Below are 18,278 nucleotides of genomic sequence, written 5' to 3' on the forward strand. Positions count from 1 at the left end.
CTGGAGCGAGGATTTATTTTTTCCATACAAGCGTGTACCATACTACTGAACAGCATATTTAACTAACATTCAAAATAAAGGTCATCACATAGTTGAATACTTTTCGTGTTCCAATAAAAATTTACCAAGATTTAGTAGAGATTGTGTGATAAATATCATAAAACTCCCTAGGTGGGCCAAAATACCTGCCCGGTCCAAAATACCTCCACTACCCTAACTGACATCAATAGAGCAGAGTCTATTTTCAGGTGTAATGATAAGAAAGAATGAGCATGAGAATGAGCATGAGATGACCGTACAATTCGTAGTTGCTACTCCGTTACTGACCAGAACAGTCAATATTGCACAGGGAACCAAATGGATGGGTCCTGGGTGTTGCTTTCCATCCTCAATGCGCAATTTTGAAGGTTCAAAACTTTATATTGTCAGTACCGGCGCCGGCCTCGTCCTTACGGTCATCGGGGAAGGGAAGAAATGTTGGTGTGGCATCCGTTGCTACTAGAGATCGTGTGTACCTCCGCATCCCCACGGTTGTCACAGGAAGGAAGTTTGTTAGTGGGAAGGGAAGGGATAGAAAGTTACATAGATCTGGATTCACATTGGTAAGTGATGTGAGCTATGCAACCCTTGATATGATTTAGTCTTCCGCCAGCCGGCTGTCGGAAGAATACAATCACTTTATTGTATGTTTGTGTATTAAATTTAATTATATACCGGGTATGAATAATTTTTAAACCACGCTTATGTCGGATCAACTCGTAATAACGCACGTTTTAAGCTTATCGTTTCTCAGTCAGAAAATAAACTGTATGCAATTCCGTTTAGTGTTACTGCTGAAAACCAAAACTCGCGCCGTAGCTTTACGAGAAAACTGGACAACTAAACAACTAGAATCGTTGCTTTTGAGTTTCACCTATGTTCTTGTATTACTTTTTTCGCGTTCCCGTGTTAATAAGATTGCGGATAATAAAACCGTTGTACATATTTATTATTCGCGAATGTTCGCAACGCGTAATATTGCGCGTAAACCCCAAAATTTTATTCCCACCTTTGGGTTTCCGCGCCGAAGACCCAGCGCCAGATTCGGCGACAAAGAAAACTGACAGCAGTCGCCGGACAGTTGGCAATCCTGATATTTGACGACGGCCGCCCGGTAGTCATGGGAGTGGATTGTTGTCACGCAAATAGATCTTTTCACTGAAAATGCATGTGTATTGAGTTATTGTTGACAGATTTTCTGCAGTGTTAGTGTGAAATTCAGCGATTTTCTGTATCGCGTAAGCCTTCGCTGGAAGAAAACGTCATGTTGTTCAGCGAAGCAAGGAAAATTTTCAGTGAAAAAAGCAATATAAGTTGAAGGTGTGATGATCAAAAATACATTATGGTAAATGTTCGAAAAAGAAATCGAAATTATGGAACTCGGCACGAATAAATCGACGCGGAAAACGTGGTCTACTTATCACTGTATCGTACGGTAATCTTGACCTTTCTAAAGAAAGATATAGGGGAAGGTGGGGTAATATGCACTCCCTAAGCAAACATGGCCCTATAACTAAGATTGGGATGATTTTATGGGTGTCTTGCGTTTTGAAAGTTAGTTTACTTATTTGACTAAGAGACGCCAACTTTTGGACTGCGTGGTATCAATTTTACTGGATCAAATTAACATTTTAAAAAAGTGTTACGTTTTGGGTGCTGAAAAACTGTTGGGGCAAAACGCACCTTGAGGTGGGGCAATACGACCTCTAGCATTTCCCGCTTTGAATTTTAGTGAAATACCAGGCGGCTCCATCTTACTATTTACAGCAGCAAATGGAAGGTGTTGGAGGCGGATGGTAGTTAATATGTTGATTCCATAATCAGCGCGCAATCGCTTAAATTGCGTGCGCTTTAAATTAGATAATCTTTCCAAATCGATCACGCCATTTTGTAACTCTCTAGCTCAGGGATTAAGGGATTTAGGGATTCTCAGGGTCGTGCTTATGGGATGGCTTGAACTCTCAGTTTCCGCACTAGTTTAGGGGCACTTTATGGACAGGAACTATGGTTTAACATTCTCACAGATAAGGCACAGTAAACATGTAGCGGTGAACGATCATTAAAACAAGAACAAAGGCTGAAATACTACAATACACAAAAATTCCGATGTTTCGGGAGAACAGCGAGGCCTGGGGACTCCTTTGTGAGTCCGGAACAAAGCGGAAAAGCAAAAGAGATGGTGAACTAATTACTACCCAGCTCTAAATGAATTGGCTACCGCTGAGGTCTTTACATTTTACAATGGGTTTTATTTGGGTGACGTCACATTCTAGGGTACTTGCGCTACTATTCCGGATCCGGTTCCTGTGTGGCTGTGGAGCAGGCCTTCGTTTAGCTGGCGGCCATGATAGGTAGACCACTAGCTGTCGTAGATATGGGGCTTGGTGTTGGTTCTTGGCGATGGTGGCCGTTGACAATGACCGACGATCGCGACGGGGCCGGCGGATGACGATGGCCGAAAATGCCGACAGTACCGGCGAATGGAGATGGCGGATGCTTCCAGCGAGGTCGGCAATTAGCGATAGCCGGTGAACTCCTCGCCGCCGGACTCCTGACCAGTCCTTCCGATCACTGCACTACGCGCTTGTCCGGGAAATGTATCTCCGGGGGCACTCCTGACGATTAGATGAAAAATACACAGAAAAATGCCCACTTTCTGGACCTAACCACACAAATTAGTACCCGTGACGTTACTTCACTATGCCTCTTACAAGTTTACACATTTTTTTGTACAATAGAATTACCTTTTTCTGGTTGGTTGTTTGTCACAGTTTTAACTGTTTTGGTGTACGTTCTTCTTTGTATAATATTTAAGCAATAACTATTGAAAATAACACATTACGTTTAGGTATTCATTTCAACAGTTACTAACAATTACTAACCACATCGATTTTGCTGACTAATCACATTTTACTCACATAACTAACCAAACTAATCGTACTAATTGATTTAGCCTAAGACAAAAGAAACAAAACTAGGTAATAAAAACTTCATCATACAATAGGTATTCATTTTACCATTTTAACAATTTACAATTGACACACGCGCGCACTTCTATTCTGTTCAACGAACACGATCGGAAAGAGACCACAGAACCGAAGCTCCATGCCTTTTAAGAAAAACGACCAACATTAAACATACAGCTCAAACAAACAACATACAATCATATTGTTTGTAACTTTGTGCCGGTAATATGATCAGACACCCTACTTTTACGTGCTCCATCTGTGTGTGAAAATGACCCAGTTATGTTTTGGTCCGTTCGCTCAAACTGTCATACGTTTTGACAGCCACCCAAACAGCGTGGAACTTGAGCGAGGAGAAATGCTCTTACACTCATCAAGCCGCTGAGTGCAGCTACGGCTCCCTGATAGTGTTAGTTGGAGGAATATCTGAAAAGGGCGTGTTATTATGGCATGAGTATGTGGGGACATGATCGGGAAAAAGGAATTTAAGGAAAATTCGAGGTAAAACTGATCTTGTGGTGGAGCTACAAGTAAAATTTGGAACCGACGGTTACATGCCTGCTTGTAAATCTAAAATAGAAAAAGTATTAAATTGTGATACGTTCTCCACTGTTATATTTTTGTATTTTTTTATACAGGGGATGGCCAAAATGTTTGGGATAGGCAACTTTTTTTCTCCCACAAAAAAAATCAACATGCTGTAACTTTTCATAGAGTGCATAAAAAAATCTCAAATTTTGACTGTTTATCAACCTATTATATGTGCATCATTGGTACAAATTTGGGCTCGATTGATTAATGTTTCGCAAAGTTAGAACCGTTCGGGTAAAACGCTATTTTTTAGACAACTCATTTTTGAGCTGTCATATCTCGGAAACCAGTGAACTGAATTGAATAAATTTTTAAACTTTTATCAACAATATATTGATACTTAGTACGACGTTATAAAATGTAATATTTTCTCACGGCGAATTAAGTTATACCGGGTTGAAATTTTTACCCATATAGAGGAAAATAAGTCAAATTTACAATACCACACAAAAATTATTGAATGTGTTCTTCCTTCAATCTAAATAGGCTCTAATATATATGATAAAACATGGCCATACGTAGCACCTTTTTCCAACACAGCCTCCCTTATCGTTACACCTGGAGATCACTACAGCAGACGGAATCTCAAATCGACCACGTTCTGATTGACGGACGGCACTTCTCCGACATTATCGACGTCAGGACCTATCGTGGCGCCAACATCGACTCCGACCACTATCTGGTGATGGTCAAACTGCGCCCAAAACTCTCCGTCATCAACAACGTACGGTACCGGCGACCGCCACGGTACAACCTAGAGCGACTGAAGCAACCGGATGTCGCCTCAGCATACGCGCAGAATCTCGAAGCCGCGTTGCCAGACGAGGGCGAGCTCGATGAGGCCCCTCTAGAGGACTGCTGGAGTACAGTGAAAGCAGCCATCAACGACGCAGCCGAGAGCACCATCGGGTACGTGGAACGGAATCGACGGAACGAATGGTTCGACGAAGAGTGCAGAACGGTTTTGGAGGAGAAGAACGCAGCGAGGGCGGTAATGCTGCAGCAAGGGACTCGACAGAACGTGGAACGTTACAAGCAGAAGCGGAAACAGCAGACCCGCCTCTTTCGGGAGAAAAAGCGCCGCCTGGAAGAAGCGGAGTGTGAAGAAATGGAACTGCTGTGCCGTTCCCAAGAAACACGGTAGTTCTGTCAGAAGCTCAACGCATCCCGCAACGGCTTCGTGCCGCGAGCCGAAATATGCAGGGATAAAGACGGAGGCCTCTTGACGGACGGACGTGAGGTGATCGAAAGGTGGAAGCAGCACTTCGATCAGCACCTGAACGGCGTGGAGAACGTAGGCACGGGAGCCCACGGCAACGGAAGAAACGACGACGCCAGTGCAGCGGAGGACGGAAATGAACCAACTCCCACGCTGAGGGAAGTTAAGGATGCCATTCACCAGCTCAAAACCAACAAAGCAGCTGGTAAGGATGGTATCGCAGCTGAACTCATCAAGATGGGCCCAGAAAAGTTGGCCACCTGTCTGCATCGGCTGATAGTCAGGATCTGGGAAACCGAACAGCTACCGGAGGAGTGGAAGGAAGGGGTAATCTGCCCTATTCACAAGAAAGGCGACCATTTGGAATGTGAGAACTTCAGGGCGATCACTATTTTGAATGCTGCCTACAAAGTGCTATCCCAGATCATCTTCCGTCGTCTGTCACCTAAAACAAACGAGTTCGTGGGAAGTTATCAAACCGGCTTCATCGACGGCCGGTCGACAACGGACCAGATCTTTACCGTACGGCAAATCCTCCAGAAATGCCGTGAATACCAGGTCCCAACGCACAACCTGTTCATCGACTTCAAAGCGGCATACGATAGTATCGACCGCGCAGAGCTATGGAGAATCATGGACGAAAACGGCTTTCCTGGGAAGCTGACTAGACTGATTGCAGTGCTTCCCAAACTGTGCGCCGCGGCGCCCTGGTGCGCCGTGAACATCTCTCAGGTGCGCCGCAGGCTCTTGATCAAAACACAAAGAACAAACTCTAATTATTGAAGGCAGAATATATTTTTTGCTGTTTTTGTGTTGTTTTGTAAAACCAGTGTCACATCAAACCTTTTTTGGATTCGATACCAATGTTTTGGCTTTTTTGAGGAAGACTTCAAAAGAAATTCATTCAAAGGGGTTTCCAACTTCTAAATTTTCAATTAAATAGTAAATATTCCATAGTCTACGAATGTTTTCCGGAATTTATGAAACCTTCATAAAACATTTAGATTTTTACAAAAAATTATTCTTCCGGAATTTTGAATTTTTTTGTAAGACTCTTAAATTGTTGGACTTTTTATGATTCAGCTTAGTTTTCGATTTTATCAATAGCTTGTTATTCAAAGTGGATATTTCAAGAAACTGTTTTGAAGTTCTTTCCATAATACTTTCATCTATAATTACTGTCAATCTCCAGGTATTCGTGCTGTCTCAAACGTTTCGGACGACATTTTTACTTACATCACTATCATAACTCGTTAGTTTGTCTCTATTATTGAGATTTCCTTCTCTAGAATGGTTTAGCTCCTTATTACAAAAAAAAATCTGTGACAATTTATGTGTCGATTTCATGCATGATTCTAAAACTGCCTTTTTTGAGTTGTTGAGTTGAGTTGAGTTTTTTTAAGTTCCGAATAAAAAAACATGACCCCTCACCGTCACTCACCTTTCTGACAACTTCTGAACAATTCATTTTTATATCTATTTTCCCTTAACCCTTCAGCACGCGCGCTGTAGTAAAAGTACAACGCTACCAAAAAACCTCGCACATCGTATTCAGCTCGAGCGCGATGCAGTTTCGGCTGCTTGATGACGCGCGTCCTGAAAGGTTAAATTTGGTAATCTACGTACTTTATTTTAAAAATTTAAAAGTTTTGCAATGAAATCCTTCAGCAATCTAAAATTTGTGTTAAGTTCTGCGAATCTTTTAGCAATATTTCTTTTTTTTTAATTATAAAAAAGCATGACATTGAAGGCTTTCTTACGATTTATATTTGAAGTTTTGAACTGAAGGAGTTAAAATTATTAAAATTCTTTGTAAAAAGTTGTTGGTGCGCCGCGAAAATTTTGAAAATTACAAAAGGCGCCGCGGTAGCAAAAAGTTTGGGAGCCTCTGGATTAAAGCAACGATGGACGGTGTGCAAAACTGCGTAAGGGTTTCGGGTGAACTATCCAGTTCATTCGTATCTCGCCGGGGACTGCGACAAGGTGACGGACTCTCATGTCTACTCTTCAACATCGCGCTGGAAGGTGTGATGCGACGAGCCGGGCTCAACAGCCGGGGAACGATTTTCACAAAATCCGGTCAATTTGTGTGCTTTGCGGACGACATGGACATTATCGCTAGAACATTTGGAACGGTGGCAGAACTGTACACCCGCCTGAAACGCGAAACAGCAAAGGTCGGACTGGTGGTGAATGCCTCAAAAACAAAGTACATGCTGGTAGGAGGAACCGAAAACGACCGGATCCGTCTGGGTAGTAATGTTACGATAGACGGGGATACTTTCGAGGTGGTGGAGGAATTCGTCTACCTCGGATCCTTACTGACAGCTGACAACAACGTAAGCCGTATAATTCGGAGGCGCATCATCAGCGTAAGTCGGGCCTACTACGGGCTCCAGCAGAAACTGCGGTCGAAAAAGATTCACCCACGCACCAAATGCACCATGTACAAAACGCTAATAAGACCGGTGATCCTCTACGGGCACGAGACATGGACCATGCTCGAGGAGGACCTACAAGTGTAACGACCCTAAGTCGTTATCACCCTTACTATTCCATACTAATTAGGATTCCTCAGTAAATATAATGTTATTGTCACTTATGTGGAACATTGGCACTTTTACCCTAGTAGCGATAAAGTTTGCGTTTAAATGTAAAAACAGTAAATATAATGTGTCGCCCGAGTACGCACATGTGAATCATCGGTTCACCGTTAAGATAAACAAAGACCTAGAGGTCAGAACGCTCCGAGCGAGCACGTTGGAATCTACGAACCACCGTTAACGTAAATAGTAAATAGCGAGTCACGTGGGGTTCAACGAATGTCCGTTAACACCCAAAGGTATGAACTAGGTAGCCAAAACAGACGTGTACAGTAATAAATATTACTTGAAAGCCAACTTATAAAAGACATTACCATGTTCAGAGGGGGGCAGTCAGTATGTAGTCAGTTAATAGTTGAGTTTATAGAAGTCAGTTGATAGGAGTTAGTTTATAGATGAAAAGTCTATAGGGAAGTCTAGATGGAGAAGTCTAGAGAGTGAAAGTGAGAGCTATGCTCAAGTGTTAAGTTTTAGTCTTAAGTGTTTTAGTTTTATAAGAACAATGGACAATATAAGTGAAGAAAGGAAGTGATGTAGCAGTTATCAATTTGATGACAGTATCATGGGGGGAAAAGGGAAATAAAGTACATCTTTTTGTACACAAGCACTCGGAGTTTTCGAGCGACGCGTGCTAAGAACGATCTTCGGCGGTGTGCAGGAGAACGGTGTGTAGCGGAGAAGGATGAACCACGAGCTCGCTGCACTTTACGGCGAACCCAGCATCCAGATGGTGGCCAAAGCCGGAAGGATACGGTGGGCAGGGCATGTTGCAAGAGTGCCGGACAACAACCCTGCAAAGCTGGTGTTTGCAACGGATCCGGTTGGCACAAGAAGGCGTGGAGCGCAGAGAGCACGATGGGCGGACCAGGTGGAGCGTGACTTGGCGAGCATTGGGCGCGACCGAGGATGGAGAGCGGCAGCCACAAACCGAGTATTGTGGCGTACTATTGTTGATTATGTCTTGTCTTAATGATGTTGAACAAATAAATGTATGTATATATGATTAGAGCTAATTTGAGAACAGAAGTGGAAAATCTTTGGATATCAACACTAAAATTTATTGACATTGATGTGAAAAAATTGCATTTTTTCGAGAAAAATCCAAAAAGTGTCAATCCATGATAACTTTTTTCAATGTTTAAAAAGAACCTATTTTTTAATAATTAGTGAAGCATTTACATATTGTTAGTGTACGTTCAAAATTTCATTCAATTCGGTTTACTGGTTTCCGAGATATGAAAGCTCAAAAATGAGTTGTCTGAGAAATAGTGTTTTACCCGAACGGTTCTAACTTTGCGAAAGATTAATCAATCGAGCCCAAATTTGTACCAATGATGCACATATAATAGGTTGACAAACAGTCAAAATTTGAGATTTTTTGATGCGCTCTATGAAAAGTTATAGCATGTTGAACTTTTTTGTGAGAGAAAAAAAGTTGCCTATCCCAAACATTTTGGCCATCCCCTGTATATAGGTTAAATTTACCTCCATCCCTCTGAAATAAACGGTATATTAGCAGTGAAAAAAAAATAGAATAAATAAATAAATAGTATAAAAAAGTACACCAATGTTCCTGGAATGTTCCTACATTTAAATAAACCAGGCTGGAAAATAGCAAGATCAAAACTTGAAATGGTAGATCTTACACCGTACCCGAGCAGAAGGGAATAGCAACATCATAATAAAATTTGTTATTTTGGAAAAATAACTGAGTAGCGGAAAGAGTTATTTTCATGTTATTTACATAACATATTCTGTTACAAACTTGTCTGTCATAAGCGGCAAAATAACAAAAATTATAACAAAAAAATGTTCCTGGAAGACCTGTTTAATAACATGTTTTGTTAGTTTCAATAACAACTTAATAGCAGCGTATTTTTAAAATATTTCAATAACAAATTTTGATATGAATACGTTATTGATAACAATCTGAAAACAAAATTTGCCTTTTTTTCTGTTGCGGATAGGAACTCCTCCAAAGTCCCATATGCATTCAATGGGATACGCAACAATAGGATCTATTGTTAAATGTTACATTCATAATTGGGACGCTTTTTTTATTATCTTTATTAACGAGATTTTCAGCCCAGGGCTGGTTCATCTCGGATTGGGACGCTATTGTTGTCGCAAGCGATTTATTATCGAAAACAGAGAGAAACAATAGTTTTCGTTTATTTTCCAAACAACTTACGATGAAAAACTACCGTCGTTTTGAAACCCTTTATTAGGTGGTTCATTGTTTATAAGATTAATTTACATTATTACCTCATTGAATGGCACATTTATCCAAGTGAATCTAAGTGGGCTCGATGCTCGATGCAGTGAAATCAATAAAAATAAAATGTCTAAAAATAATCAATGGAGTTCTCGATGACTTATTTTTTTACATTTTTGTCGAAAATGTGTTGTTCGTCCTTGAATTCCACCAGTTGATCCAAAATGTTTCATAAAATGGCTAACACTCTATTACACTCTCTATTTTCGTATTCATACCTAACTGAAACTGGGACAAAAAAAACAGGTATATGTAGAGAAAGGGATTGGAAGTATGAAATATAAATAATGATCTAACGTACGAATGAAGTATTCAAATATCTAATCGATATAAAAGTATGTGCTCCCAATCCTGTGTTGCGAAATTGCCCAATGCTTCACAGTCCGAGCGACTGTCAAACTCGGAATGTCGACTGTCGACTTGTTACGCAAACTGTGCGCCGTGCTGTGCTGTGAGCGAGTCAGTTGATAGGCTGATGCAGTAGACGACGGACTGGATTGAGAACCAGTAGAACGATTGGGTCGACGCTCTGCCGGTCAGAGCGTCGAAAATCAATAGAAGAAGCAGCTGGTAGGCAGTGAGGTTTTTGGATAACTCTCACTGCGGCTGGAGCTGCTGATAAGTGACAGAGTTGGTAGCTCTGGTCACGACAGTCGTCTGACAGTCATTTTCTTGCATTGTATATAATATATATTAATATACGGATCAGAATACAACGATAGTATAAAAGTTGTGCTAAAACAGAGCTTGAAAAAAAAATATATCGGATGTTGAGGGCCCACATTGAAGAATTTTCTTGGAACTACGCCATAAGACGTACAGTATACTTTTCAAAGTGCTTATAAAACAAAAGGCTGATAAGTTGGCTCTGTCACAGTTAAAACGTAATGTCAGTAAGAGAGGAACTGATGAATGCTGTGAACAACGAAAATCTCGAATGGTGTAGTTTTGATTGCAAAGCTAGTTATGTTGTAATTTAATTGATCAAATATTTGTATAGTCTCAATGACACAATAATAACTGAATTTGTGCTACAACAAAACATGTTATTAAAATGTAATTTAAAGAAAATATATAAAGAGCACGATCATAACAAAATAAGATTGCCCAACAGAACATGTTATGGAACGGTGATGACTTAATAAGTTAATAATAACAAACCGAGATATAAAAACAAGTTTTGTGATTCCGTTGTTATTATTTTGATATTTTCCTCTGCTCGGGTAACGCAGCATTCCTAGGTGATCTACTCACGTTACGGGTGCTAGGTGTAATGATAAGAAAGAATGTGTTGAAAAAAAAAAGGTGCTAAAGGTAGCATGCGTCTTTGTCAACATCAGCCAGTGCTGTCGGAGTGAAAGCTAGGCACGTGAAAGTGAAACATCACCCACAATGACTGATTAAAGTCCTACTCACGTTTTCTAAAGCACGTTTTTCTAACTCATATATTGGTCTGCTAATCTTGTACATATGCCAAGCATATCGACGTGGGGTCATCATAATGGAATCGAACTGTTACTTCCGAATTTAACTCTCAGACAATTTGTAACCGTTCCAAAAAATCCAATAGTAACCGGAAAGGTAGCAACCTGTTATCTGCCTACAAAGACACAAACGAATAGATAACAAACTTAAAACATGTTCCCCATTACGATAAATTAGATACGACTCATCGAACTCACAAAAAGAAAAATCAGTCTGCAAACTAAACAGCAAAATGTTGACCGTTTTAGGAGTGCTCACGGCTATTTCTTTCGTTTTTGCAACGGAAATTGAATCACCCCTTATTATCGATGTTATTCATCAGACTTTTCCCGAGGATATAAGCAATCAATTTGTTGAAGAAGTGCAGCACAACGACCACATCTTATCCATATCACCTGAGCTAAGGACGAAAATTCAGAATCATGTATTATCTGTGCGAAACTATCTTCCCACTTCTGAAGCCGTCAACAACTTTCTGAGTCAGTTTGAGCCCAATCAGCTAATCGATGTGCAGAATGCATTGAAGAAAGCTTTAACCATTGCACAATGGTCCGAGGACCAACATTAAGTGGAAAAAATTAATAACTCAAAAACCATCCAAGATAGAGTCTTCATGTCTTCTAGACATTTGCTCTTGAGTCCAAGCCGCGTTATATGCAAAAGTGTCCTAAACGCCAAATCTTAAAATACTTCATATTTCAGCACCTAACTTTTTTATTTCAAAAGATATCGAAATAAAATGTTCTGCAAAGTTGAAGAAGGTAAAAACCCCGACAACTTTCTTGAAGAGCAGTTTTTTCTATCTCTTCAATCTGAAGAGATATAACTTATTGAAGAAATAAAAAGTCCGAAATCGGTTTTTTTGTCATATGTCAAAAACTATCATTTTTTCAAGCCTACTATGTTCAGAGCAATTGTACATATTGCCAAAATACACATTTCGTCAGAAGACATCAAAGCTGTACGATGTTTCTATCAAAAGATATAAGTATTTTTGTACTTTTTTAAGCCAATTTTTCTAGCGTAACATTTGAAAAAGGCGCAAGTGAATCTTTAATTTTCTCCCACCACCGGATCTAGTATGACAAAAACTGCATTTTAACAAATTTTGGAGAGGGTGTTTTTTTGTTTTGCGTTTTAAATGTGATTTGACTATGACCGTATTTTAGGCATCAAATTCACGAAAAATGACATCCATAATGTCCGAGTTCAACATCTACTCGTGTTTCAAGATCACTTATCTTAAACATTCGAGTAGCGATGAACCCAATGTTGTCTTTTTTGTTTTGTTTTGTTCCTTTGTGTAAGTGAGCAAAAATATAAAACAAATTCCCTATAGTTTTTCGATTTCTTAATTCATCAGATATATGCATCTGGTGATCGTATGCAAATTTTAAATTGAATTGTGGACCGTCCAGTTTTATATGTTTGACATATATTATGAAAGGCCTTTGATCCTAGGATAGGATGCGACACGTAGTCAGTCAATTTGAGACCAATTTGCTGTCAAACGGAGACCAGTCGCTGATTGGTCGAAATTGATATCCGTTTGCTGCGATCATATCGCTTTGTTGTTGGCTTGGCCGTGTTGCTAGTTTGTAGGTTTAGCATTTGATACCAATATTTAAAATCATTGTATTTTTTTATTCAAGCTTTATCGCCTCAAATATGTCAGCATTCAAAAGCAAATCAACCTAATGTGACTCCCATGGCTTAACACCGGTTAAAACCATTGATTTGGTGCAAAATCAATTGATTTTTTGATAGATTTCATCATAATTGAAAGAGCTTGCGTTTGAAAGCAATTTTAGTAGCAAGTTACGCTATTGCAATTGCAAATAGTGCTTTACGGTGCGAAATATGCATCAAAACTTCAATCGTTAAAGTTAAATAGTTTTAAAGATTTGGAATAAAGAAAAGTGGCAGCACTTGATTTTGATCGTTGACGAAATTGACTGACTACGTGTCGCATCCTATCCTAGGATCAAAGGCCTTTCATAATATATGTCAAACATATAAAACTGGACGGTCCACAATTCAATTTAAAATGCATACGATCACCAGATGCATATATCTGATGAATTAAGAAATCGAAAAACTATAGGGAATTTGTTTTATATTTTTGCTCACTTACACAAAGGAACAAAACAAAACAAAAAAGACAACATTGGGTTCATCGCTACTCGAATGTTTAAGATAAGTGATCTTGAAACACGAGTAGATGTTGAACTCGGACATTATGGATGTCATTTTTCGTGAATTTGATGCCTAAAATACGGTCATAGTCAAATCACATTTAAAACGCAAAACAAAAAAACACCCTCTCCAAAATTTGTTAAAATGCAGTTTTTGTCATACTAGATCCGGTGGTGGGAGAAAATTAAAGATTCACTTGCGCCTTTTTCAAATGTTACGCTAGAAAAATTGGCTTAAAAAAGTACAAAAATACTTATATCTTTTGATAGAAACATCGTACAGCTTTGATGTCTTCTGACGAAATGTGTATTTTGGCAATATGTACAATTGCTCTGAACATAGTAGGCTTGAAAAAATGATAGTTTTTGACATATGACAAAAAACCGATTTCGGACTTTTTATTTCTTCAATAAGTTATATCTCTTCAGATTGAAGAGATAGAAAAAACTGCTCTTCAAGAAAGTTGTCGGGGTTTTTACCTTCTTAAACTTTGCAGAACATTTTATTTCGATATCTTTTGAAATAAAAAAGTTAGGTGCTGAAATATGAAGTATTCTAAGATTTGGCGTTTAGGACACTTTTGCATATAACGCGGCTTGGACTCACGAGCAAATGTCTAGAAGACATGAAGACTCTATCTTGGATGGTTTTTGAGTTATTAATTTTTTCCCCTTAATGTTGGTCCTCGGACCATTGTGCATTGGGTTGACCGAAGCAGGTGTTGAAAAACCTGCCAACAACGGTAAACCACATCTTCCACTCCCCATCAGCCCCCAACGTTTGCAGCAAATCTTACCGGAAAACCTTCAGCGGGAGATATTGATGGAATTATTCCTCCGTGGTGGGCTGGAACATCTATCGCCGCCGCTCCGCAGAAAAGTACAAGATCAGCTGAAGCAGCTCCGTAGTGCGTATTTTCTGCCGCCAGATGGAAAAGTTGAAGAATTTATACAGCATTTCCCAGCCAGCATCAGACAGGATGTTCGGGATTTTGTGGAAAAGTCTAAATCTTAGAGCAGTTTTGTGCTTTCCAATAGTGACAGTAAGATTGAAACTTTTTCCACGACCACGCATCATCAAATGAATAGATATTGAAAGTATATGACTTTGCGTTGTAGAGCTGTAGTTACAGTAGGTACCTTATCACTTTTGATGTGTGGCAAAGTTTGATAAGATAGATAAGTGAAGAGACAGCGCTTTTATTCTTGACCTTAGATACAATCAGCTGAAAATTTGTGTTGGCATGTAATTGTTTCTAATTTAGTTTTAGTATGCTATCTTTTATCAAGATTTCACTTGATTTAATCAAACCTAATCGTTCTTGAAGTGTTTAATGTTTGTTGTATTTGTGAACAAGAAGTCTTCAACAATAATATATTAACAATAACAACATCACAACATTAGATTTTCATTTGTTTTATCTCCACAACAACACCCTACAAAAACATTTTTCAACCTTAGTGAGACCATTCCACCAAAATCCCGTCATACTCCCGTGCAAACACGGCATTTCACAAGTTGGTTAACTTCGAGTAAGTAAACGTTAAAATGTAGGTATAATTACCGAGAATGAAAGCGTCAATAAACCACAGATCCTGAAGAAGATACAAACCGTCGGCGGATCGATAGGAGGATCGAAACGTCGGCGATGAAACAAAAGAACCAACGCTTATTTCTGTGACTGCAAGCCATTAAAAGTTATGAAACCATTAAAAGTTATGTCATTGGTTGATCAACTTCATCCCGGATTGAAAGTTTTCAAATTTGGCCATTTAAACATTTTTTCCAAAATGTAGCAGTTTCTTGTAAGAATTTTGTTTACGGAACTTGAGACAGGTCTACTTAGTTATATTTGTTTAGAATCATATGCATTTTTTTATTCTTCAATCACTTAACCTAATTTACAGCTCTTTTGCCCACTAGGGCACTGCGTGAGCGATTCTAATTAGGAGCTGTACTTACACTTTGTACAGCGCTTAAATGTATTCAATTCTAATTGTACTACATATATCGAACTGGTTGCCGTTGCGCTGCTTTCACTTTCTACCCATGGAAGAATGATGAGCACGAGGATGTTGATGTGTGGCTGTTGGTTTTTTTTTCTTTTTTCCGGTCCGATTGGGGGTCCATTATGAGTTGCCCGTTCGCCAATGCCCAAGTATCCACGCTCATTTGAGCCATGGGGCTCAGAAGAGGGTCAGTGTTAGCTGCTCTCAGACGGAAAGGGCTAGTGCCGGGGCTGGGACCGAACCCATGACCATTAGTGTGGGTCATTGGAACCGTTTTCTCAGATCAAAGCTTTTTTGGTTCCGTTTCGGGTCCTGAGTATCTGTGCAAAATTTGAGCACGATCGGTTGCGCCTACACTTAACGCATTACAATGGACTACACACTTAATTTAATTTGCCGAAGTCGGTAAAATGAATTGCCGAGAATCCAACAGCTGAGTGCTCGGTAAAAATCTCGGTAAAAGTTCAAATTGTCGACTGGACTGCAAACTTGAAGAAGATCAACTGTCAAAATTTGACGAGCAGTTCGGTAATGCATTGCCGAAAATTTCGGTATATTTATTATCGAAGTTCAGTAAAGGTTTATGTACGTTTCTACTCATCGATAAGAAGAATTTAAGAAAAAACAAAAGCAATTTATGCATGCAATTTATGAAAAGTTTTATTTACGCAATAACATGTAATGAAAAAATATTTTACGGAACAAGAGGAAAGTTACTTCTTCTGCAAACCGAAAAAACAGCACCCATCCATCGCTATCCGCCGCCAACCGGGCAGCGGTCAGACGCGGTTAGCGACATATAGAAGGCAACAAGTGCGGATCCCTATGGTTAACACAATTTAGTAACATTCCTCGTGCCACGGAAGAGTTAAAACACTTAAAACTGATTTCTTGATGATGAATCTAGAAGCGACCCGCCGAACAGCAAAAAAACAGCAAAGGAATCTCCTGAAATAGGGGTACGGCATTCCCCCTATAGCGCCGCACATCTCCAAAATCAACGAACTGAAAAATGAAGAAATGCATCTATGTGTTTTGAAAGAAATGCTCAGAGTAAATACAGATTACAGATAATTCATTTACATTACTTACGAGAGAACAGTCCAGCGATGAAAGTTATTCGCCTCGAAAACGATTCTGTTTCAGTTCCTTTTTTCTTTTTAAGATGGCAGCTTGGAGCGCATTTGTTGATCTGTTTTTGACAGACGCGGTTAACCGAAATTCAGCAAAATGATTGGATTGCCGATTGCTCTTGCAAAAAAGATTGCCGATAATCGTTAATTAATGAGAATAAACGAATTTCGTTAATTTTGATGTGTTATTTTTAATGAACTGTCAAATTTTAACGATATATCAGTAAAAATATACGTTACCGGTTAAGTTCGTTATTCACTTTTACCGAGATCAAATTTCGGGATTAAGTGTGTACCCGCTTTGCGTGCAGCCACAGTTGATCAGCAGGAGTAAATCAATTTATTTTGTATGGCGAAATGCATCTAAACTTGAATTACTTGAAATACAAAGCTTTTCCCGAAAAAATATTTGGTAGGCTTAATAGTGGTCACCATTGTGCACAACCACTACCACATATTTTTTCGAATAATGTATTCTACTTCGATAAATTTGCCTCTAGATGCTATTCGCCATACAATATTTTTGCGATTTACTTTTAGCGATTTTTCGCGCATAGAAGCTAGCGCACATTGGTCGATGCGGAGAGTAGGGAAACAGCCGATGTAGGTAATTCATTGAAATTTGTATGGGATTTTGTATGGGAAAACATACTTTTTTGCATTTTAGCCATAAGTTGAAAAAGTTTGTCTGAAACTTTTCAACTGATACTGTAAAATGATAGCCTAGGATGTTCTGAAAAACTTTGTTGAAGACCGCAAAGCGATCCGATGTTTACATTACACGATTGGTCTTGTTGACGTTGCAACCTGACGCAGAGGAGCGATCGACAAGATCGTCGAGCTTACTCTTCATATCGGAGCACTGGTTGAGCCAGGAGAGCATCGTCATCATCCAGTTCTAAGTCATTAAAAGCTCCATAGAAATGGGCTGCCACAGCAACCCATGATTTGGTTCATGATCAATCGCACTCACCAGGATCTTGTCGATTACGATGAGAAACAGTAGCATTGATAGTATACATCCTTGTCTCACTCCAGCAATGATTCTGATGAAATCGGACAAAACACCGTTGTTCAATACTCTACACGAAAATGTCCTGTATTGTGCTTTAATGAGGCCGATGATTTTCTCATGGACGCCCTTGATCCTGATGGCTCTTGCTTTCATGATTGAGACGGCCGAAAGCATTTTCGAAATCCGTCTTTCACGGGCATCGTAGCATTCATCTTAGTCCCATTAATGCAACGTGAAACATAGTAGGAGAGACAATATTTGTCGCCGATATTTGCGGCTTTCTTGGCTTCGTCATGGGCTCTTCACTTCCTTGTCGAGAGCTGAGTAACGCTGATGAGCTACGCGGCTACGGCTTTAGCTCCTCGTGTTTTCGCTCGCTCTCTCGCGTCTTTGGCGTTCCTTCGCTTTTCTATCTTCCTTCGGGTGTCATCTGTTATCCACTGCTTTTTCTGGTTGCGTAGCTCACTCAAATTATTCGCGCCGGTGGCGATGAAGGCGTTCTTGATGGCGCTCCGTTGATCTTCTACGCTTCCAGCTTCCGGAATATCCCCAGCACGGTTCTCCAGCTCCTCGCCGAAGGATCTTTTCACCGCAGGGTCTTCCAGTTGGCGTGTGCTGAACCTGCGCCCGATTTTCTCCACCTGTCGATGGAACCTTGCAATCGATCTCGCCGATTAGGAGATGATGGTCGGACGCTACGTCAGCGCTACGTTTGTTCCGTACATCAAGAACGCTCCGTCTTCATTT

At 39.9% G+C, this 18,278-nt stretch overlaps 1 protein-coding gene across 1 annotated transcript in view; it reads left to right on the forward strand.

Moving 5' to 3' along the window:
- LOC115266637 (peroxisomal carnitine O-octanoyltransferase) overlaps positions 1–18,278 on the forward strand; it is a 54,168-nt gene that overhangs the window by 19,329 nt on the left and 16,561 nt on the right. The window lies entirely within an intron of this gene.

This window comes from Aedes albopictus, chromosome 1 (genome assembly GCF_035046485.1).
Source record: "Aedes albopictus strain Foshan chromosome 1, AalbF5, whole genome shotgun sequence".
Classification (NCBI taxonomy): domain Eukaryota; kingdom Metazoa; phylum Arthropoda; class Insecta; order Diptera; family Culicidae; genus Aedes; species Aedes albopictus.